This window comes from Pinus tabuliformis, chromosome J, assembly GCF_031772625.1.
Source record: "Pinus tabuliformis cultivar Carrire ecotype Pingquan chromosome J, CPIR1, whole genome shotgun sequence".
NCBI classification, from domain to species: domain Eukaryota; kingdom Viridiplantae; phylum Streptophyta; class Pinopsida; order Pinales; family Pinaceae; genus Pinus; species Pinus tabuliformis.
The window spans coordinates 650,454,354-650,478,992 of NC_142295.1; positions in this window are offsets into that span (position 1 = coordinate 650,454,354).

The window sequence follows — 24,639 nt, forward strand, 5'->3', positions numbered from 1 at the left end:
ATAATATTATTTATATTTATATAAATTTCACCCTCTCTCTCTCTCTCTCTCTCTATATATATATATATATATATATATCACCCGTGCACATGTATTCTTATTTCTAAGAATATGTTTATTGATTAAATTTATTAAAGTTTTATGTGTTTATTCATTATATGTTATGAAATATCATGGTTGCAAATATGGATCATTATTATTTATATTTATTTTATGTGATATTCGTAAATAATTTATTTTGTTTTGTTTTTATTAATAACAACAAAATTACAATCTAATCAATAGAACTGAATCAAATTGATTTATTATTTTTATTGTTTTTTTAATTGAACCAACATTATGTTTTATTATTATTATTATATTTTTTGATCTGATGTTTCATCTAATGCACCACTACCTCTCTTCCATGCTATGCTGTAAAGTGTCTCTCAATGCAATAATTAGTGGGGAATATCATTGCCTTCTCGAAAAAAATGATTGAATATCCCAATAGTCACAGGGAGGAGAAAGATGTTTTACATTTTCCTATGCTTTGAGCCACTGTAAGGTATGGATAGAATGCTTAATGGAAGCTAAGGATATATTATATTTAACTGTAACAAAACGAGGACAAGTAGCTTCCTATAACTTTAGTTCCATATTAGATATTGGTAGATTGACGATGAAATTAAGACTTTTCCTGGTTCACAAGGTGCTTTGGCAAAGAGAGTTTTGCTTCAACCTAGTTTGTTCGTCTCCCCCGACCACTTTTGATTTTAATGTTCTAGTTCCTTTGGAAATCCTGGACATTGAGGAAGTTTCTTTTGGTGGAAATGCAGTTTAAAAAATTGTTGTGAAAACAAAATGTTGCATGAAAATGCTTTTTATATGCTTTTTATAGAGAAGTCATGAACAAGCTTCCATGTAATTTTGTTTTTTGTCTTGGTTCAGGAGAACATGTTAAAAGCAAACCATTTGTAGGAAGGTTCATGAAAATTATGGCTCTGCAGAAACTATTATGTAATCATGAATTCCATTTTAACTTCATTAAAAAATGTTCCATAAACCCTCCTATTTTATCTTACGTTGCAAAGAGATCTATTATAGTTGAAGTCATAATTTTAAGGAGAATTTCATGCCTTTGGTGATTTCCTCAAGTATCTAATGATTTGTTTTTAGGATATTTCATGTTAAGGCATTCAAAGATTTTCTGTACTCTTCTTTTATTTTATTTCACATTGCAAAATATGGCTCTTACTATAATGATGTATACAATTATTCTCATGTTTAAAGCAACACTAATATCCAACACTAATATCTCTTTGCAATTTTTTTGCAAAATTGGAAGAATGATAAAACCAATTGAACCCCAACATTTACATAATACATATACTAGTTGCAAAATTGTATTTGACAAAGATAAATGGTATGATTAGAAACGTTGTGTATATTAGAGCAATTCCAATTATACTTCATGAATGCTCTTCAATAATATTTAGCACTCACTAAACATTTTAGATGTTGTAAAAGTGAACATGGGAATTTCTCAGGCATTTGACAGAACATATTGTGGTTGAAAGATAAGGCAAGCCCTCAAAATGAACCTTGGTTGTAATTGACTTAAATTTCTACTCTTTTACAAGAAAATAGTGATATTGTTGATATAATAGGATATTGAATCAATTTTCATTAGAGGAGATTTAAACATAAAAGTGTCCATGAAATTTTCATGTACATAATATATCAACCAATCAAAATCCTTTAAATTTAAAAAGAGGTGCATGTAAATATTTTGGATGAAAAAAAAAAAAAAAAACTATTTTTTCTAATTGTATTTTTGGCTTGTGTCCTTGTAGGTTTACTCAAATTTCAAGTGTAGGCACTTGTTAGGTATAAAATTAAATTTCATATCCAACGAGTACACATTATACATATTTCTGAGAAACCCCACATTGATAAAAGTATGCATAATGGGTACTTGTTGAATGTGGAATTTAATTTTGCATTTGAGTGTCTACTCCTGAAATTTGAGTAAACATATAAAGAGATAAGTCAAAAATACAATAAAAAAAAGTAGTTTCATTTTTTTTCCCTCGAAAATTCATCTCTTATTTTATTATTTTTCCTTAGGATGCCACATTTAGGTTGAAATTTCCTTTAATGTCAAAGTTAATATTTTTCCTAAATTGTTCTATAAGTAGATAACTGAATAGTTTAATGCAATTCTTTTACTTTTGCATATCATTGGTGTTATGACTTGTAACTCTTTTTATACATGGCAACCTTCTCCCCCACCATTGGAAAATGGGAGTCCCACATTATGGTTGTATTGAGAAAGTCAATTGAACTTTTAGAACAACATATGGCAAAGACTTTTGTTGAAAAGTCAATAGGGCTACAATTGAAGTGACTTCTCTTAGGCTTGATAACTCCTTGTGGTATTGTTTTAATTTTCTTTATTGTTAGCTTCTTCTTCTCTTATTATTATGTAGTTATTTATCATCAAACAACTACCAAAACATGAAGATCAATAGTACACAAGGACACAATATATAGATTGCTACCCAAGGCCAAAACCTCTCCTACAGAGGAAAACCCACACAAATCTCTTATAGATTCTTCAAATGACGAATTCCAAGACCAAGTCAAACCTTTTGGCGGATGTGCTTCTTCTTACTAAGTCAAATCAAGTCAAATCTCATCCAAGTGTAGAATTTCGAGTCGCGGCTTCAATTTTGGCCTTCATTGCAAGTCTAAAATTTTTGGCCCCTTGCAACAAGTTGCAACTTAACGTGTGGGTGAATTGGGGTTCTTTAAGCTTCCTTCTTCCTTCACTTGGGTTGTTTCCTCTTCAAATACTTGTAGGTGACCAAATTGACTTCCTTTCTTGCAATTTCAACCCTTCTTGAAGACTTTGACCTTGTAGTTGCAGAAACCCTGGCCTTCTTTGCACGTGAGAGAGAGAGATTGTGTAAAAATTAGAAATTTTGTCTTCCTTCTAGACTTTCGCTTGCCTTTTTCCTTCGTGTTCTTGCTTCCTTGATGAGTGAGTGATTGATGCTTCAAATGTGGTCGAATGGTCTCTTATATATAACCTTTCTAGGAGGACAGATTGCCCTAATTAGGTTTACTTCACTGCCATGTTGACTTGGTCTTGGAGGGGTAAATTTGACATTTTTTTTACTCAAATTAATTCTTTTGACTTGTTACAAGATTCTCAATGGGGTCTTTTACGTATGAAAAAGACTCTATTGACTTCTTGACTCTATGGAAAACTCTAAAAGCACATAATGAGTGCTTGACCTAAAATATGTTGATCTTGAGCATGAAACCCATGCTATAAAAAATAATAATAATATATATATATTTTTTTTACAATACACAAGACTCAAGAGTACATTACATTTTATAAAGATCGAACCTAGTTACATATTTCAACACTCCCTCTTAACTAAGGAGGTATTCATAGTGGTACAAGGACATTCTCATACTTAAGAGATTTCATAAGAAGAGCTGGACTAGTAAGCCATCGCATAAGCTATATTTTCAACTTATATTAGTGTCTCTCATCATATCAACCAACATTGTCATATAGCAAGACCTTGACTAACAGCTCTATATTTCCACAAGATTAGAGCACAATGTTGGGGAGACAATGATTTATAGACACCCTCATCATTGTCTCTTAAGGCACATACCCGATTCAAATGTTCACAATGTATGTCCTTTTAGGACCATTCCCATCTTGGAATTACACATCATCATGGAATCTCTTCTTTGACTTCTTTTTCCTATTTGATGTCCTACTTCATCCTCAAAGAGTATCGGTATCAGTCTCAGACGCTTACCCAATCCTCCATTCGTTCTTCATAAGGTGAAGACATAAATGATGTGTCTATCTCTTCCTCTCAACTATGGAGGAGATATCAACTAGTCCAAGCTTGTTTCTCAAATACACAAGCTTCTTATTAGGAAGGGATTTTGTCAAAAATATCAACTACCTGCTCATCGGTGAAGGTATATTGTAGTTGCATCACCCTGTCTTGCACCAATTTTCATATGTAGTGATACTCATTGTTTATGTGCTTTGTCTTTCCATGGAATATGGAGTTTTCATACAACCTTATACAACTTGTGTTGTCACAATGTAAATTGTAGGGTCCAACAATATATTCAATAAATCAGATAGCAACTTCCTTAATCAAACAACTTCTTTACCAACCTCACATAGTGCAATGTATTTAGCTTTTGCGCTACTTAATGCAATAGATTCTTGCTTTCTACTCATCCATAGATCATAGAGGATCCCAAGCTAAAACATCTTCTGGTATTGCTTCTTCCATCTGTCTCACTATCTCCCCAATTGGAAACAATATATCCCATTAGTTGGATATTGTTCTTTCCATCATACTTCAAGTAGTAATGTATTTTCCCTCATAGATATCTCAATATATGTTTGGATCCTATTTAGTGGTTATGTCTAGGCTCCATCTAAAACTGACTGAGAATATTCACTGCAAAGAAAATATTCAGACGTGTGTTCACAAGATACAGCAAAGAGCTAACCAATTTTTTTTAACTTGTAGGATCCACAAGGCTTGATTTTGAACTTATTAACCTCTCCAAATTTATGACCATGGGAGTTGTCATCAGTTTGCTATCCATCATGCCAAGCTTTTGTAGCATCTTAATTACATACTTTTGTTGACTTAGATATACTTGCACCGGGTTTCTACCAAACTTCCAACCCCATGTAATTGTGCATAGGCTCTAGATCCTTCATATCGAATTATGCTGCCAATTGTTTCTTACATTCTTGAATATGACTTTCCACACCTGTTATGAGAAGGTCATCCACATACAGAAGAATGATCACTAGTTCATCCTTCACTACTTTGATATAAATATTTGGATCTACTGAACACTTTGAAAAACCCATTCTTTGTGGATATGTATTTGTCTTAGCATACCAAGCCCTTAGGGCTTGTTTAAGACCATAAAGTGTCTTCTTCAACCTATAGACGTGAGTTTCTCTATTATGTACTTCAAATGCCAAGGGTTGTTCAATATATACGTCTTCGTGAATGGTACCATTCAAGAAGGTTGTCTTGTCATCTAGATAAGAAATAGAAAGTAATTTTTCTTCAAACCTAGGACATATAGGATATCGTTGAGATGTATGTCCCCTCCATCTTTTAGCTTCGACGTGTTTGATCCAATTCCTTTGACTACATAGTTTTTCTTGTCTCCAAGCTTGACTGAATAAGAAGATATTCCTATTGATAAGGTCTTTAGTTGACCATGTTCACCAATCATGTGTCTAGAAGCTCCATTGTCAATTACCCATATGTTGTCATCTTCAAAAGTACCTATAAGCATTGAGAATTTTCCTTTGTTCTTTGTTGTGGAGGTCTTGGTCATATAGTTCTTGATAGATAATAAGAAATCCCCAAATGTTTTGATGCCTAGCTTGAGATGTGTCGTCATCATGGAGAACTGCTTCAATGAGAACTTCTTTAAGGATGTAATGGTCTTCATTATTGTTAAACACACATGGGCAGCAACATAATCTGAAAGATAAACATGAGAATACATTTTTATTAACAAATGATATACATTTATAGTACATGGTTTGACTGTTGGGTTTCACATCCGAAGGTCTCTTGGACTCCTTTTGTCTATTCGGCTTCCACACTAACCCATTGAGGATTAGGTGTCCAACATTCCCCCCTTAATCTGAAGGGTTATGTATGAGTCCAAGAAGAGAGCTGTAATACAAAATGTGCAAAAATGCATGGCAGCACTAGGCTGAATGTGCTCTCTGAAATGTTGGTATAAAGGGTGATGGTTTAGGGATGACCACTAACATTGGAATGCTTAGTGCAGTTCCCGGAACTCTTCCAAAACTGGCAAGAAGCTGTAGTCTTCTGCTAGAGGAAGTGCTCCTATTGTTTGAAGAGGGAAACCTTCAACCATGAAAGGGAGGTCTCACCCCGTATAAAAGGGAGAACTTCAACCTGAAAGGGAAGTCTCAACCTGTGATGGTTTAAGGATGACCAACAACTCTGGAATGCTTAATGCAATTCCTGGAACTCTTCCAAAACAGGCAAGAAGGTGAAGTCTTATGCTAGAGGAAGTGTCCCCAATTTTGTTCTTGGAATTCTTCCGAAGCTGGCAAGAAGCTGAAGTCTTCTGCTAGAGGAAGTGTCCCAGATTACCAAGTGAAGGCATGCTTAGGGGCATCTTTGTTTCCGGCTACAACTTTGAAACTGATGTGGCAGGTTGTGGCTCAGGCTCGCTTGATGTGACTTTGAAGCTTGTAGATGACCATCATTTCCCCCCGTGTCAGATACAAGGTGAGATGATGGAGAAAACTCAATTGCAAGACTATTCAATACTCTGGAACAAGTTCTAACATGTGATTAGAATATCTTCTTGGCTATTGATGCCCATTGCCAAGAAGCGATCTATCCAAGATGAATCTTTGTTCTTGCAAGACGTTTGTTTCTGAAGCATCTGTGTGAATAATGGGTGGTTTTATGATAATGCTTACATGGATGAAGATCAAAACAGTGATATTTCAAATGGCCAACTCGGTCACAGTGTTGGCATTTCACAATCTGTTGTTGTTGTTGTTGTGGAAGAGGGGCAGAATCTGGAACAGCTGAAGGTGAACTATCATGAGCAGTAGGTGAATTGTCATGAATGAATCCAGCACTCTGAAACTGAATGGGCTTGGAGTAGTCTGGAATATGAAAGGACAAGTCCTTGTCATATCCAAGACTAGTTCTATGCTTGTTGTGGACAAGCTATTTCCAACGTTTGATGATGGGCTTGGGAAGTGAAAACTGAACTTCTACATCTTCATGTACAACTGCTGATTTATGGGAGTCTGTTTCAATCTTATGAACAGAAACAAGTTCAAAATGATGACCCCTCTATTTTAATTCTTCTTGCTGTAGCTGAGATTCGAGCTGCAGAAAAATCAATTTTCTCTTGTGCATTTTGTAGACAGACCTGGATGTCTGTGAGAGAAACTTCGTTGACTTTTAATGTATCATGAGTAGTAGAGAATATGAGAGTTTTGAGGAACACTAATATTTCATTGATTCTGGCCATTTTTTCTTCAATGTCAGAATTACACCTTAAAAAACTGATCACAACTACTACTCAATGCAGAAAAGTAATACCCACTCATAGTACACAACAATATCCTTTATAGATGTGTAGCAAATGATCAGTGTGCAACCAATAAGCACCAAAATAAGATTTTACTCATGATCAGCACTATGTTTTGGCAATACAACCGACTAAACTTTTCTCCACAAAAGATTATTTTTATTTGTCAAAACAATCATTGCCTTTATACAGCCCACCAAACTCTTATGCAACAGTCGAATCAAGGAATCAATGCATATATATGTAGACAGAAACTATTTAATGAGTTTTAAATACAATGCCACAACTGGGGCAGCAACAATTGTAAACTTGCTTGGATCCTTCAAATACTCCTTCACTTTCAAAGCAGAAATGATGGCTATCAAAACTTTAACAACTATAGCACCATGTCATGGACAACACTAGAATGCTCATATATAAATACTTTGACTAGGGTATGAATCAATATTCTCTTATCTTGCCACTTTCTTCAAAGAAAACAATAGTCCACTGTAAAAAACCCAACCGGAATAACTAAGAGAAAACCACAAAGAGTCCTCAGTTTGTATGGTTTGGTCCACTGTAGTATTTTAACAAACAGTTTTTGTATCAAATGTTGTAGGTGCATTCCTTGTTGTTGGCTCATGTAAATACATAATATGTTGGGAAAAAAACGGTTCACTTCAGCATTGGAGATGCCAGATTTGAGTAAGTTAATGGCAAATTTTTGGCTACCTCTTCAATGTATATCAACACTTCAGTATCAGCTAGTGAAAAGAATATACAACCACACAAACAGCCTCTAAATGGCATCCAAACTGAGACAAACTCGTTCTGGTATGGCAGAAATTGACCCAAAATACCAACAAACCAACTAGCAACAATATATTAGGTAACTCGTCCTCTTTCTATTTAATGCAAACTAGTATTTGGGGTAGCACGCAGCCCAGAATGAATATACAACAATGAAAAAGTATTTAAGAGTGACTTGTCGCCCTTCAGAACCCAAGACCAGTAAGAAAATAAAGACTTGAGCTCATTTGAATAATATATTCAGCCTCACGCTTAGCTAGGAAAGGATATGTCTTGACTGTCACTATGTTTGAGCTCCTCCAAGTACCACGCACAACCCAGCCACTAACACACATCCTAGAAAGCAAGATAATATTGTCCAACAGCAAGAAGGATGAGTGGCTCCCACTAAATGCTCGAGCTGCTTCTCAATGTGAAACTTATTGAAATTCTCATCTGGACTCAACGCATTCGTCAGTAAAGTGTACAAAGTCGGAAGATCATTCGTGGAGGAGATTAACAAACAAATAGGACAGAAAATTCGAATATCATTACGCATTAAAAACGTAATACTCAAAATTGTATATCAAACCAGAGAGGCCGACTTGCAGGATATATCATCAGCATTGAAGATAGCATTCGCAGCGCTCCAACAGTGTGATATATCATCAGCATTCAAGATAGCGTTCGCAACGCTCCAACAGTGTGATATATCATCAGTGTTCAAGATACCACAATGCTCCAAGCCGAGGTATGGAGCAAGGTCATATCGGAGCAGTGCCACCACGTTTCCGCTCTCTTCTCCAGTTCCACACTTTACAACCTTCTTCTCGAGGGGAGTCACCACGAAACTTTTTGCTAGAGGACTTTATTTTTTTTTATACGACAGAGAAGGCTTTGACATAAGTATTGTCACGCTTCCGCTTCACCGACTTGCAGGAGCTTTTCAAGCCGTTTGGTCACATTACATGTGTCTATGTTGCCGTGGCCCAGAGGACCGGGATGAGCAGGGGTTTTGGCTTTGTGATATAAGTCATGCCCCAGTGATATATTGATAGATCCGTGTTTTCTCCATCATGTTTGCCAATGCAATATACGCCTTCTGCTAGACTATCAATGTGGCATTTAACAAGATCAACAATGTTCCAATACTGAGCATATGGTGGTCCTTCATGCAGGATAACAAATCTCCAAACTCCCAAAAACAACAAAGAAACCGGTGAACAAGGTTCAGGCATTTCCCTTTTGGCTTTGTCAATTTCTAGCGGTGGTAGACCAAAGCTTCAAGATGAGGAAGAGAGGCTAGGGCTTTGGAGCGCTGAGCATTATAATGCCTAAAGAATATAAACGACCCCTTCCAAAACAATCAAGTACCCAAAAATCACATCTGACAGACAAAGGGGCGTTTCTGAGTGGAGACAAAGAGGAGTAACTCATGGTGAATGTTAGGTAGCCATTGAGGCAGAGTTGCACTTTTGCAATGGTCGTGACCATTTATTTGACCTGTAAACCCTCACAAAATAGGCTACAACTTGGAAGAGAGAATTTTCTAACTGCTGCCAATAAACAGTGATGGTAGAGAACATGTCATGCAACAAAAGAAAGGCAAAGAATGCTAGTGTAATGCTTGGCAAATATTTGACAATCTCACGATAGAACATCGATACAAAGAATGCTCATATAAAATAGCGTATATTATCATCGCTCGTAAATGATATGAGCCGTTTCCGAAATTCTTTTAACAATTATATGTATCAGTAGCATAAAATCGGCAAAGGATCACATGCATTGTTAATAGGGATGACCGATAATAGGTGGCACTACAGGTTGAAGCGATAGATTTGCTATGTGCAAGGAGGTCTGAGACGCTAACAAGCTAGAACGGTTGAAAGACAAACAATGAGGGCATAATTGGCCATAAATTTAGTGGGCAGGAAAATGTCTGCAGTTCTGACATGCAGAGAGAGGCCACAAAACAAGTGGCTCAAATATGAGGGCAAGATATCACCTACTCTGATACCATGTTAAACACACATGGGCAACAACATAATATGAAAGATAAAACATGAGAATACATTTTTATTAACAAATGATATACATTTATAGTACATGGTTTAACCGTTGGATTTCACATCCCAAGGTCTCTTGGACTCCTTTTGTCTATTCGACTTCCACACTAACCCATTGAGGATTAAGTGTCCAACAATTATGCCCTTTTTCAGCCTTACATCTAATACCATGTTGTGAAATCAATAGGGCTACAATTGAAGTGATTTATCTTAGGCTTGATAACTACTTGTGATATTCTTTTACTTTTCATTATTATTATCTTCTTCTTCTCTTATTAGTATGTTGTTCTTTATCATCAAAAAACTACCAAAACGTGAAGATCAATAGTACACAAGGACACAAGTTATATGCTACTAGCTAGGGCCAAAACTTCTCCTAGAGAGGAAAATCCACAAAAATCTCCTCTTATAGATTCTTCAAATGATGAATTCCAGGACCTCTAGACCAAGACCAAGTCAAACCTTTTGCAGGATGTGCTTCTGTTGGCATTATGACTCAGATTTGGTGCTATGTCACAGGTGTTATCCTTGATGGCAACTCACTCAAATGACAGATCACAGTTCATGCTTTCAGAATGAAGAAAAAGAGGTATATGCAGGTTCCCCATTGATCTAGCCGCGTATGCGTATACACGCACTTTCACGCAAGGAAAGGCGTGTACATGTTGGAAAACTTAGTTTTGGTCTGTGGTATTTGGTCCATGGTATTGGTCCAAAGTATCCTGTCCAAAGTGTTGACCCAAGGATTTGGTCCAAGGTATTGCTTCTAAGTGGTTTTGGACCATGGTATTGAGTAAGGCCTAAGACTATAAAAGGAGGAGAAGATCATTAGGCAAACTCACTCAAGGATTGAATATCTAATGAAGTATAAGATCTAGAATACAGGTCATTGGGTTATGGTGCATAGCTGGATCTGAATCAAGGATGAACTTGAGCACTTGATGAAGGATAAGTTCTATTAATGGGTCAAGATCTTAAGGCTTGAAGAGAAGTATCTTTGTGTGGTTTTGATCTTTTATCTGATATTTGGCGCATGTCGCAATTTGTAAATCTGATGATCTGGGTATAACGGATGTCTGAATAGTTGTAAAGGTTAAATCATCTTTTACAGAACTGTATGCAGTTTCATTATAGCAAAGGTGCGTATACACGCTGGTTCGCCATTTCAAAACAGCGTATACGCAAGTTCGCCTTGGGAAGAATGCGTATGCATGCAGGTTTGGCACAATGAAGTAGCGTACACCTCATAAAATATGTTTTAGCTAATTATGCTAGCTGTTGCAGTGTTCTGGGTTCTGGCTTGGGTTCTGGTTACTGTTATAGTATTCTGGTTACAACATTCAGAGGAGTGATTGTTTGATTCAGTTTTCGATGGTACAAAGGAGATTGGTTGATGCATATATATTTGATGTTTGATTGATGTTATTGATGGATCCAGTCTGAAAATTTATGAAACGTGGTCCCTGGAAGAAAAGAGAAGGTTGTAGACTTCTGTAGGTCAGCACCTATGTACTAGTAAACACATCAGCTAGTACAAGAGCTAAGGGGTTGAAGCTCCCTTCCAGGAGAAGCTGGAGAATGAGAGAAGGTTGTAGCCCTCTCTAGGTATAAGTCTGCGTACTGGTATAAGGCTCCACCAGTACAGAAATATTGTAGAAAGAATTTTCTTATTAAAAGAAGATAGAGACGAATTGCAGCAGGTGGTTTTCACCCACATTGGGTTTCCACCTTATTTCTTGTGTTCTTGTGTGTGATTGTCTGCTCTGTTTTTACTATACCTGGTTACTGTTTATATGGTTCTGATGCACAGATTAAAGATCAACATCTGTTGAATTAATTAAATTATAAGTCTACAGGATATACGCTCGTTTCCTTAACTATAGTTGCGTATATACGTAAGTTTCATTAACTGAAGTAGCGTATACAAATCTGATTGTAAAATGAAATATATTGACTTGCTAATACTGATTCACCCCCCCTCTTAGTATTATTTCCAACAATTGGTATCAGAGTAGGTCCTTCAAAAGAAGCTTGATCGCTTGAAGGAAGATCTATCATCATGAGTACCTACGAAAGAGAGGGATCCATTAGACCACCAATCTTTGATGGGAGAAACTTCATCTATTGGAAGGTAAGAACCACAGCCTATCTTCAATCTCTTGGAACAGATGTTTGGGAAATCGTGGAAGGAGGATACACATTTCCATCAGCAATTCCTACAGATACGGCAGGTAAAAAGCAGTATGAAACAAATGTCAAAGTTGTCAATACATTATTGGGGAGTCTGTCACAATCAAAATTTTTCAAGGTTATGCAGCTCAAAACCGCCAAAGAAATATGGGACAAGATCGTTCTAAGCTATTAAGGAGATGATCAGGTAAAACATGCAAAACTACAATCTCTTAGAATTTAATATGAATCTCTCAAAATGCATAATGATGAAAGTATAGCTAATTACTTCTTATGTATAGATGAGATTGTTAATTGAATGAAAAACTTGGGTGAAGAGATAAAAGAAGTTACTGTAGTTGAAAAGGTTTTAAGATCCTTGTCTTCTAAGTTTGAATCAAAAGTTTCTGCCATAGAAGAAAAGCAGAATCTTCAGAATATTACTATGACATAGTTGCACAGAATCCTAGCTGCTTTCGAAATGAGAAAACGGGGTCCATTGGATATGAGAGAAGTCGCATTCAAAGCTTTAGGAAGAGAATAACTCAATGAATCGGGACATATTTCAGAAGGAGAGGAAGAAGCAAACTTTGTCAAGAACCTTCAATGGGGTTCTCGTAGATTCAGAGGTAAGCTACCTTTCAAATGCTTTGTTTGTGGAAGAGTTGGTCATTATGCAGCCAAATGTCCTCATAAAGATAAGCTTGATAAAGGTAAGGAATAAAAAAAATGGAATAGAAAATAGAATGTAAGTAAGAAAAGCTATTATACGCATGAAGATAGCGATGGTTTATCAAACATTGATGAATATGAACATGGTAATGACTATAGACTTCTGATGGCTTTTGAATATGATGATTTCTTGGATGTTTTAGATGAAGATGGTCTTTATGAAGAAATTTCTAAACTTAAAATTTGTTTAGAAGAAAAGAATATGATTATAGATACTCTAACATTCCAACTTGCTGAAAGGGAAAAACACAATGAAAAATTAGAATGTGAAATTGTGGGTCTAAGAAAAGATATTGAGAAAAAAAAATCTCTCAATCTCAGATTTGTTAAAGGATCAGAAAATTTAGATGAAATTATCAAAGTGCAGTGTTCTCCTTTGATAAAGACAGGTCTTGGATATATTGAAGAAGCATCTCAAGCACAGAAGCTGTCAACCTCCAAAAGCTATCTTGATGCAGCAAGGAGAAGTGAACAGTTTGACAATCATTAGCAAAGGCATAAAGCAGATCACCAGGTAAATTGGTTTCAATCTACTTCAAGGATGAATAGAAGCTACAACCAACCTCAGGTAAATCATACTCAATTTGCTTCAAGAATGAGTGTCAATGGAAACTACAATCCCAGGTCAGTAGATTCGATAATCATAGGAATTTCTTTAATGGCCAATGTTTCTCATGTGATAACTTTGGACACAAAGCTGCTCAATGTGTTGCTTACAAGACCATCATGACTAGAGAAGTACGAAATCAAAGGCATGTGACTGGGATCATGAAAATGATCTACAATAACTTCTCTGCTCTTGAAAATGGAATAGAATGCTTTATCTGTAACAACTTTGGTCATGAAGAGTCTGAATGCAGGAGTAAATTTCAACAAACATCTCAGAAGGAGCAAACTTCATTGGGTCCCAAAACATGGAGAAAGAAAGAACCGCAAATAGAAAGATGTGGTATAGCCTTGTATGCAGAAGGACAAGAAAATCAGTGGTACATTGACAGTGGATGCTCAAAGCACATGACAGGTGATAAAGAAAAACTTCACTCATATAATGCCTTAGAAAAGGAAAAGAAGGTCTCATTTGGAAATGACACTCCTGCTGACATAAAAGGTAAAGGATCTCTTCTTTTAAAAGAAAAGGTTAAAGCTGGGAATGTTATGTATGTTGATGGTCTTAAGCATAATCTAGTAAGTGTTAGTCAAATGTGTGATCAAGGAAATGAAGTAGTATTTCGATCAAATGGATGTGTTGTTCGTGAGCTTGATACAAGAGAAACCGTAATCAAAGGCATAAGAACTCCAAACAACTTATACATACTCAAAGGAGGACAACAACAGTGTTATCTAATAAAAAATGATGAACATTGGCTATGGAACAAAAGATTGGGGCATTTAAGCTTCCCTCAAATAAGGAAAGCATGCAAATACCAGGTTGTTCATGATCTTCCTGATATCAGGATTCTAGAAAATACAATATACAAGTCATGTCAATTTGGTAAGCAAACCATAGCACATTTCCTGGAGAAGGAACGATCAGCTAGTAAGCCTCTTGAACTTGTTCATATTGATTTATGTGGTCCATCAAGGAAAAAGTCACCTCGTGGAGAAGAATACTTTATATTGTTCATTGACGATTTTTCCAAACTGTGTTGGATAGGACTCCTAAAGCATAAAGATGAAGCATTTGAAAAATTCAAATCCTTCAAAGCTTTGGTTGAAAATGAATCAGATCGCAAAATCAAATGCCTCAAATCTGATCGAGGGGAATTTACCTCGAATGAATTCTTCAACTTTTGTGAAGAACATGGAATAAGAAGAGAATTTCCACCGCAAGGACTCCTCAGCAAAATGGAGTGGCAGAAAGGATGAACAAAACTATTCAACAAGTGGCACATGCCATGCTAGATGAGTCCGGAACTCTTGCAACCTTCTAGGGTGAAGCTGCATTTGCTGTCATCACTATTCTCAACAAAAAAAACGTTCGGGTAAACAACACTCAAACTCCACATGAACTTTGGTATGGTAAGACTCCGACTGTAAAATACTTCAAAATTTTTGGAAGCAAATGTTACATCAAAAGGTATGATGAAAAACTTGGCAAGTTTGAACCTAGAGCAGATGAAGGCATTCTCCTTGGTTACTCTTCTCGAAGTAAAGGATATAAGTGTTATAATAAAAGACTAGGGAAAATTGTTGAAAGTATTGATGTTGTGGTTGATGAAGTAGGTGAAAATCCAAAGCAGGTAAAAACCGAAGATTATGAAGAAGATGAGAATTATCCTTCCACATAAAATCAGACTAATTCTGAAGAAGAAACCAATGAAGCACTAGAAGAACAGATGATGGTAGATGAAAAGACTCCATCCAGGTATGTTCAGAAGAATCATCCAGAGACTCAAATTTTGGGGCAGAAAGATGCAGGTGTGCAGACAAGAAGAACTATTACAGAAGCTTCAAGCTATCTAGCATTGCTTTCCTCCATCGAACTGCAAAATGTACATGAAGCATACAAGATGAATGAAGAGCTTGAGCAAATTGAAAAGAATAATACTTGGGAATTAGTCTCTAGACCTCATGATAAGAATATCATAGGAACCAAATGGATATTCAAAAACAAGTTGAATGAAAATGGAGAAGTTATTAGAAACACGCCCATACTTGTTTGTAAAGGGTATGCTCAACAAGAAGGTATACATTTTGAAGAAAATTTTTCACCTGTTGCTAGACTTGAAGCCATAAGAATGTTCCTTGATCTTTCTAGTTTCCAAGAATTCAAAGTCTACCAAATGGATGTAAAATCTGCCTTTCTTAATGGAGACTTGGAAGAAGAAGTATATATTGAGCAACCAGATGGATTCATCCTTGGAAATGATCCAAAACTTGTATGCAAACTTAGAAAGGCTCTCTATGGTCTAAAACAAGCTCCAAGGGCCTGGTATTACCGTCTTGACAAATATCTCCATCAACAAGGTTTCTCAAAAGGATCAGCTGATAGCAATCTATATACAAAGATTGACAATGATAAATTGCTAATACTTGTTGTGTATGTTGATGATATCATTTTTGGTAGCAATGAAGAAGCCATGAGTCAAAACTTTGCTTTGGTAATGCAAAAAGAATTTGAAATGTCCCTGCTTGGTGAACTCACATATTTTCTTGGTTTACAAGTTCAACAAAATAAAGATGGTATTTTTCTATCACAAACCAAGTATCTCAAGCAGATCTTGAAAAAATATGGCATGGAAGATTCTAACTGGTATGTACCCCTATGGTAACAGAATGCAATCTCAGTTCAAATGATGAATCAGTAGCAATACATCAACCAACCTATAGATCCATGATTAGTAGTTTTCTTTATCTAACAGGTACCTGACCAGACATCATGCATGCAGTAGGAATAGTTGGAAGATTCCAGGCAAATCCAAAGGAATCACACCTTCAAGCAGTCAAAAGGATTTTCAAATGTCTTCAAGGGACTCAGAATTTTGGTTTATGGTATCCTATGGATATAGATCTTACACTTCGTGCATATACAGATGTAGATTGGGCAGGAAGCATAGATGACAGAAAAAGCACTAGTGGTGGTGCATTCTATATGGGTTCCATATTAGTATCTTGGTTGAGCAAGAAACAAAGTTCAACTGCATTATCTACAACTGAAGCAGAATATGTGGTTGTTGCATCTTGCTGCACACAACTCCTTTGAATGATGCAAACATTGCAAGACATTCAGATCACATGTACTCCACCCATCTCCATTCTATGTGATAATAGAAGTGCAATCAGTATTTCAAAGAATCCAGTCATGCATTCCAAGACCAAGCACATACCTATCAAATATCATTTTCTCCATGAACAAATGCTTGAACAAAAGGTCAAATTGGAGTATGTTCCCTCCAGAGAACAAGTTGCTGATATATTCACCAAACTGCTGCCCAGAGAGACATTTGAATATCTCAGACAGAAGTTGGGAGTAGTTGATGCATCATCATGCTATTGAAACCTATCTGGTTCAGAGAAAATTGGTTGTACACGAGTTTCATGAAGTGTATCCGCGTACATACGTCAGTTATTGTGGATACAGTCACGTATATGTTGGTTTGAAGAAAAACAGTGGGTCAGACTCAAGAGGAAAATAGTCTGATATGGGTTTAACAGTGATCACCTGACACATGTTCAGGGGGAGCATATACTTCTAATAATGCATTGTTGGCATTATCTTGGTGCAATTTCACAATTTTTTCTGTTTCAAGTGGAACAGGTGCAGAGGGAGATCATGGTTGCTGGTCTAGATGGTGATTGACAAATGTTGTTGATAACTATCATAGTGTTGTTTTAGATATTTTACCTCTATGTCATATATATCTTTTATTATCAAGGTATGTAACGACCTATTTTGGTTTCCCCACTATGCATGGGATGAATGATGTAATGTTCTTGTTTTTTCATGTATAAACATTTGGTATATCCCCACTTGGTTGGGAGATGGATGTATGTATGAGTCTTTGGTGATAGGAAGGTCATTTATGATGTATAGAGTCATGTTCTTCTTGTAGAACATCTTTTTGCAGACCTTGCTTACAGTCAGGGGGATCATGGACAACAAACTTCAGCATATCAAAGAATTATGTATGTACTTAGGGGGAGCATAACCCTTTGCCCTTGATGACAAAGGGGGAGGGTGACTTGGGGTTGCCATCAAGTCCAAAGGGGGAGATTGTTGGCATTATGACTCAGATTTGGCGCTATGTCACATGTGTTGTCCTTGATGGCAACTCACTCAGATGACAGATCACAGTTCAGGCTTTCAGAATGAAGAAAAAGAGGTATACGCAGGTTCCCCATTGATCCAGCTGCGTATACACGCAGGTTTGCAGACCAAAAGGTGTGTATGCGTATACACGCACTTTCACGCAAGAAAAGGCGCGTACATGTTGTAAAAATTAGTTTTGGTCCGTGGTATTTGGTCCATGGTATTGGTCCAAGGTATCCTGTCCGAATTGTTGACCCCGGGTATTTGGTCCAAGGTATTGCTTCTAAGTGGTTTTGGACCATGGTATTGAGTAAGGCCTAAAACTATAAAAGGAGGAGAAGATCATTAAGCAAACTCACTCAAGGATTGAATATCTAATGAAGTATAAATCTAGAATATAGGTTGTTGGGTTATGGTACATAGCTGGATCTGCATCAAGGATGAACCTGAGTGCTTGATGAAGGATAAGTTCTATTAATGGTTCAAGATATTAAGGCTTGAAGAGAAGTATCTTTGTGTGGTTTTGATCTTTTATCTGAATATTTGGCGCATGTCATAATCTGTAAATCTAATGATCTAGTATAATTGATGTCTGAATAGTTGTAAAGGTTAAATCATCTTTTACAGATCTATACACAGGTTCATTATAGCAAAGGCCGTATACACGCTGGTTCGACATTTCAAAATGGCATATACATAGGTTCACCTTGGGCAGAATGCATATGCACACAAGTTTGGCACAATGAGGTAGCATACACCTCATAAAATATGTTTTAGCTACTTTTGTTAGTTGTTGCAATGTTTTGGGTTCTGGCTTGGGTTCTGGTTATTGTTATAGTATTCTAGTTACAGCATTCAAAGGAGTGATTGTTTGATTCAGTTTTGGATGGTACAAAGGATATTGGTTGATGCATATATATTTAATGTTTGATTGATGGATCTAGTTTGAAAATTTATGAAACGTGGTCCCTGGAAGAAAAGAGAAGGTTGTAGACTTCTGCAGGTCAGCACCTACGTACTAGTAAGCACATTAGCTAGTGCAAGAGCTAAGGGGGTTGAATCTCCCTTCCAGGAGAAGCTGGAGAATGAGAGAAGGTTGTAGCCTTCTGCAGGTAGAAGCCTACGTACTGGTAGAAGACTACACTAGTATAGAAATATTGTAGAAAGAAGTTTCTTATTAAAAGAAGATAGAGATGAATTGCAGCAGGTGGTTTTCACCCACATTGGGTTTCCACCTTATTTCTTGTGTTCTTGTGTGTGACTGTCTGGTCTGTTTTTACTGTACCTGGTTACTATTTATATGTTTTTGATGCACAGATTAAAGATCAACATTTGATGAATTAACTAAATTATATGTCTGCAGGATATACGCTAGTTTCCTTAACTACAGTTGCGTATATACGCAAGTTTCATTAACTGAAGTAGCGTATACAAATTTGATTGTAAAATGAAATATTATTGACTTGCTAATACTGATTCACCCCCCCTCTCAGTATTATTTCCAACAGCTTCTTCTTACCAAGTCAAACCAAGTCAAATCTCTTCCAAGTGCAGAATTTCAACACCCAACTTCATATTTCGGCCCTCACTGCAGGTCTGAAATTTTTGGCTCGCTGCAACAAGTTGCAACTGCGCATGTGTGGATGAATTAGGGTTATTTACACTTCCTCTTTCCTTCGCTTGGGTTGCTTCCTCTTCAAAGGCTTGTAGGTGACAAAATAGACTTCCTTTCCTCCAATTTCAACCCTTCTTGACGACTTCCACCTTGTAGTTGCAGAAACACTAGGCTTCTTTGCACGTGTGAGATAGAGTGTGTAAAAATCAGAAAGTTTGTCTTCCTTCTTCTTTCTAGACCTTTGATTTCCCTTTTCCTTCTTGTTCTTGCTTCCTTGATGAGTGAGATATTGATGCTTCAAATGAGGTCAAATGGTCTCTTATATATAGCCCTTCTGGGAGGACGAATTGCCCTAATTAGATTGAATTCTCCACTACCATGCCAACTTGTTCTTGGAGGGGTAATTTGACACTTTTTTTGACTCAGACTAATTCTTTTAACTTGTTAAAAGATGCCCAATGGGGTCTTTTACATATGAAAATGACTCTATTGACTTCTTGACTCTATGACAAACCCTATAAGCGCACAATGGGTGCTGATCTAAAATAAGTTGACCTTGAGCATTAAACCTATTCTATAAAAAATAATAACAAATAATTTTCTTTTTCTTTTTCTTTTTATAATATACAAGAATCAAGATTAAATTACATTTTATGAAGACTGGACCTAGTCACATATTTCAACAACTTCGTCAACTATATCTACATAATGGCCTCTCACAATCTCCAAACTTTTGAGACTTATATTTTTGAGTTGGAGCCAAGTTTTGTTTCATAAGTGTTCACCAACTCTATTATAACATTCTTTTCTATTGATTTTCAATTATCCCCCATTCTGCCTCTTCTTAAACGTATTCCCATCACCTTCAAATTTGATTCGACTCTAAACTTGATAACCCATTCGAAACCCTAATATATATTATGCATGTGTGCTTCATGTTGAAAATAAATTTGACACTATATTGAGAACCCCTTGCAAATTGCATTTATCATGAACATTCAATCTTGATCTTTGTTGGGTTAATCATTCATTTGTGGTATCCTTAGTCTAATTAAGAATAATCATTTTTAGTAATGGTCATATCTCAAAGATAATCTAAGATTGAGATAATATTGATTGAGTTAATCGAGTCTTTGTTGAGTGATTAGAAGAGCTTATTGTTGCTTATAGAGCTCTCGTACATGTGTAATTATATGTTTGAGAATGGTTCATTTGTAATATCATTAGTCTGCTTAATAATCATTTTTAATACGCTCATATCTCAGAGATAGTCCAAGATTGAGATAATATTTATTAAGTGAATTAAGTGTTTGTTGAGTGATTATAGGGGTTGGTTGTTGTTGATATAGCTCTTGTACACATGTAAATATATGTTTGATAATGAGGATAAGTGAGTCGATGTGCATTATTGTTAATTCTTTATCTTATTTCATTATTGTTGGTTTAGTAAATCCTAATATGGTATTAGAACCTAAGACTTTTCTTTTTCTATCAATGTAAGCATAGATTCTTTTTAGTCTCTGGAGGTATCTACATTTTCTTTGGATTTTTCCAAACACATATCCACTTCTAGACCTCCATTATGATAAGAACTTACAAGTTGAGATTTTGTTCAAGGATATTTTCAGTGACAATGATTAATCCATATGGAATTAAATTTTATGAAGTCTCTTGAATCAAATCTCGTAGCGAGCCATTTTACATTTACATGCTTCTAGATGTGAATATTGATATATATCATATTTTTGTGAGAGACACTTTTGATTGCCTTGGCTCATGCTAAAAATATGGATTGTACATTGCCTCATTCAAATTTTTAGATCCATCACTTGCAACCATCCCTTTCGCAATACGACAACCTCTCCTACCCTCTTCTTCAATAATTATACATTTTCCTAGTACTTTCTCTTGTGCCACCCAAATTTTCTTGAAGGTGTCCTCTCCAAATTTTCGACATAAATAGCTAGTAATAAAATCCTATTTGTCTAAGTAATGAGGTTAATTAGTGGATGTTAATTTTTTGAACTTAATCTAATACAATGACATGAACATATTTTCTTTTCGTGGTTGTTACACTAAAAAATGTCACCATGGCTATTTACAGTTAGTATGGCTCTATCAACAGTCATGCTATCCTCCTGGGCAAGTCTTATGCCTCTTCTCTCCATGTCAAACTCCAAAAAGAGAGAAAGTCTTTGTAAATGTGTTTATCTCTGGGTACGCAGATTCTCTCGGCCTTACCTGCGTATACGCACCTAATGTTCACAAAAACTGCGTACTTGTACGCTCTGTATGTAAAGGGGCAGGTGCGTACCCCTGTAAAGGTCAAAAGGCGCGAGTTTCATCTTTAAAAAGTTACTTGTGGTCACTTCTAGAGCATTCTAGAAGGTTGTTCGACGTGTATTGAGCGCCTCCAGATGGTTCATGTACCCCTATGAAAGAGGAACTTATCCCATCAAGAGAGGAGCTATCCCATCCAAAGAGGGGATTATCCCATTGATGGTGGGCCTGATTAACTTCCTCTTAAGCACTATAAATACAGGCATTGGGCCAGAAGGAGGAGAGGTTGAAAGCTAAACATTTCTAAGGGTAGATGCCGCTGGAATTAGAACTCCCATTTAGAAGCTTGTGAGGAGATATTGCCATCTTTGCTTGTTCTATTTGGAAGTGGGTGAGCTTTGTCAAAGTAAAGGAGAACTCTTGATGGACCCTGGGAGGGACTTGCACAACACCAAGGCTCAGGTTGTAATTGTTCCTTTTGTTTCCTATTAATGCAAATGAGTCCATTCTTTTCAATAACTTGTTATTTATGAGTTGTTTCATGTACTCCTTGGTCTATGTGTTAAATATGTTTTATTTTATAAGATTATCAAGTGCTATTTAATCGTTTGATTGTTAGTGAATGCAGGTTTCGAAGTGAAGGAGGAGCTCATCCGGATCAGCGAGGCTGGACTGCTACAATAGCGTTGGACTACAGGTAGGATCTAAACACTTGATTTCTTATATAGTAAATGCATGTTTAGAGAAGGATTGCTCTTGTTTGTCTTGTTTGTCACTAGATAGTCTTAGGCTCCTAGGGAGGTTGGTTGTGTCCGCACTATCGACTCTTTCCGCCTGACAAAATGGCGACTCCGCTGGGGAATCCATTGATGAGCAAGTTTTTTCCTTTGTATGCAACTTTGATCTGAGAAAAGTCATATATTTTCTGGTTTTTGGCTCTGTGACTTTGTATTTGGGTGGGTTAGCTTAGGGTTAGATTGAATTTAGTTTTTCTTGGTTTTTTCAGTAGTACGCACCCTCTGAGTATTGCACAGTGCGTACCTGGACGCACTGTTGCTGTGTGCACAGAGCGGGCCCGCACCTGTCTTAACAGGTTGCCTGCGTACCCTGCTAAAAATTAAGAAATTTCCATTTTTTACATTTTTTCCTCTTAGATTTTGTTTTTTCTTAGTTTTTACTGCCCAGATCCATTAGTCTCTTGTCAAAGATCTTCACCTGAACTTGTTTCGATAGCATTGAGTGTTTTAGTGGATTTCACAGAAGTTTAAGCCCTAGGGTTTGATTTTTGAGTAGGTCCTGTAGTGACTTTGACGGTAGAAGTTGTCAAGCCTTAGATCTCTCTGGTTTTGTCAGCCTTCTTAGGAGTCGGGCCTGTCATAAAGTCTACTTGTGAGAGCAACTTACTTTTGAGTTGTCTCTTTGGCAAATTTCGAAGTGCTTGTTGATTGAGTATTGAATTCCATTTTACAAAAAGAACAAAAATATTTGAGTTTTGTTTTGACTGGTCTTTTGATTCTGCATTAGCTAGTCCTTGGCTTGATTGTGGTCAAGTAAAACAACCTAGAATCATCCTTGTAGGCTTTTGCCTCGTTAGGTTTGCTTTAGAGTAAATTTCTTTTTGATTTGCTTGTGAGTCAATTTTTTCATAGCTTTTGTAGATTTTGAGATTGATTTTCGTTAAAATAGATTTTGATGCTTTATTAAATAAGAAAAATACAAAAACATCTCCTTTGAAAAGTTTTGTTTCAAGTAGCTTTGAAGTATTTTGAAAGAAAAAGAATTTTTCGTGCACGTAAGGAGTGGTCATGTTTGTATGCTTGGAAAGATAAAAAGAATTGTTTCTTTGATTGTCTTTACTAAGAAAGTTGTTTTCTATAAAATTTGCATTTTCCAACTCTCTTAGTTAGGAGTTTCATTGAAAGAGAAAAGTAGCGTAAATCATCTTAGGTGCATCTTTGTAGTGGTTTGAGTCGAGTCTACACACCATTGGTTTCATTTCCGCTACCTTTTGTCTTTAAGAAAAACCATAAAATTAACGCTTAAAGTAAAATCAACTTAGTAACTTTTATTTACTAGGGCTCTGAAACACCAATTTAGATCAGGCTAGTGCCTTGGAGTAGGAGAGTAATTAACTCTCCAAGACAACAAAACCAAACAAGTAGCTTATCTTGTGATAGAATAAATCCAATTGTCTCATTTGTACTCTGGGAAAGCTCCTCTTAAAGGAGAAGCACGAGCTCGTGTCCGAACCAGTGAGGGGATCAATCCTCCATCGTTGGGAACGACGCTAGACACGCACGTATTACAAACGGTAAACCTCGGATTAACCATTGTCGAGGAGCCAGGGGTCACTTGTCGGTAAACCTTGGATTATTGTCAAGGAACCGGCAAGGGGATTGAGCTTGATACTCTGCCCTTGCGTGCTGTCGGAGTGTAGACTGTTCCCCCAGGTGCATTTGTTGCGGTTGGTAACCTTAGTGACCATTATCTTTAGGATTCTACCGAGGTGACGGTGGAGGGAAGATCCCACTGTACCTGGAGAAGACGTCGACTAGACTCACTTGGATTTTCCAGGGGGTTCACTTCACTCGAGACGGTTAAAGTGGAGGAACTTGTGCCGGTCTATTCATTAAGCAGGTTGCCGGGGTAACTGTTCCACCCGCCACTTCTATACTGAATCCGGCGATGTTGGGTTTCATCTCCAACTAGCGTTTTCGGTCTGGAAGGCTACTGTTTGTGCTTGGTTTGATGCCCTAGATTCTTTAGGTGTGTGATTCAAATTTGTTTGGTTCTTTAGCGACTTTAGGTGGTTTGATTTGAGATTTTACTTTGTTTTCGCGTGTAGTAGTTAAAAGTTTTTAGCTGTGGCGGAATTACCGAGACAGTCCCGTAGACTTCGGGGCAAGTCACCTGAGATTGTTACCGGAACTGATTTGTTGAGGAAACTCCGTAGATCACGGGGTGGATCTCCTGAAGACGTCCCGGGTCAGTACGAAGGATTGAAGGTCCTTGTAACTCCTCCTAGTGGCAGTAGAGTAGGTTCACCTGAAGAAGGAGAATCTTCCTTGGTAGTCCATCCAGATTACCAAAGTCTA